General features: G+C 42.8%; 1 non-coding gene across 1 annotated transcript; it reads right to left on the bottom strand.

Moving 5' to 3' along the window:
* Nucleotides 1–373: 373 nt before the first annotated feature.
* Nucleotides 374–480, bottom strand: LOC147947576 (small nucleolar RNA R71). Its single transcript, XR_015595661.1, has one exon. It is a non-coding gene; the product is annotated as a small nucleolar RNA R71 (small nucleolar RNA).
* Between the last annotated feature and the right edge of the window lie 523 nt (nt 481–1003).

Below are 1003 nucleotides of genomic sequence, written 5' to 3'. Positions count from 1 at the left end.
TCCAAGGGCCAGGAACATTGGTGCTGGAGATGCACCTAACACACACAACCAAAGAGCTATTATTGTGCCTCCTGTTGTGGCCAATAATAATTATGAAATCAAGAGTGGATTGATCTCCATGATACAAACCAACAAATTTCATGGGTTGCCAATGGAGGATCCTCTAGATCACCTTGATGAGTTTGACAGAATATGTGGACTCACAAAAATCAATGAAGTAAGTGAAGATGGCTTCAAGTTAAGGCTATTCCCATTTTCCCTTGGAGACAAAGCTCATCTATGGGAGAAGACTCTTCCTACTGGAGCAATAACCACATAGGATGCATGCAAGAAAGCTTTTCTGGCCAAGTTCTTCTCCATTGCAAGGACTGCTAGGTTGAGGAATGAAATTTCTGGGTTTGCTCAAAGGAATAATGAGAGCTTTTGTGAAGTTTGGGAGAGGTTTAAAGGATTCCAGACTCACTGTCCTCACCATGGGTTCAACAATGAGTCCCTTCTAAGCACTTTGTATAGACGAGTGCTTACCAAAATAAGAATGCTTCTTGATACAGCTTCAAATGGCAACTTCCTCAACAAGAATGTGGAAGAAGGATGGGAATTGGTTGAGAACCTTGCTCAGTCAGATGGTAATTATAATGAAGATTATGATAGAACCATAAGGATCCCCTCCACTGATCAAGAGGACAAATACAAGCAGGATTTAAAGATGGTCAATGAGAAGCTTGACAAGATTCTCCTAAGCCAGTCAAAAACCATTCACTTCATTAGTGAAGAAGAAGCTCCAGTCCAAGAAGGAGATAGGGAGTTTGCTGAGTTGTGTTATATGCAGAACCAAGGAGGAGGATACAAAGGCTACAACCAAGGTGGAGGATTCAAGCAGAACAACCTCTCTTATAGGAGCACCAATGTAGCCAACCCTCAAGACCAGGTCTATCCACCTCCTCAGTCTCAACAACAGAACAACTATGCACCCAAGCAGCCGCAACAAGTGTTCCAGCCCCAA

Source organism: Camelina sativa, chromosome 3 (assembly GCF_030686135.1).
Source record: "Camelina sativa cultivar CO46 ecotype springtype chromosome 3, ASM3068613v1".
Lineage (NCBI taxonomy): Eukaryota > Viridiplantae > Streptophyta > Magnoliopsida > Brassicales > Brassicaceae > Camelina > Camelina sativa.
The sequence above is the reverse complement of the archived record's forward strand: the minus strand, read 5'-3'. Positions and strand labels throughout refer to the sequence as shown.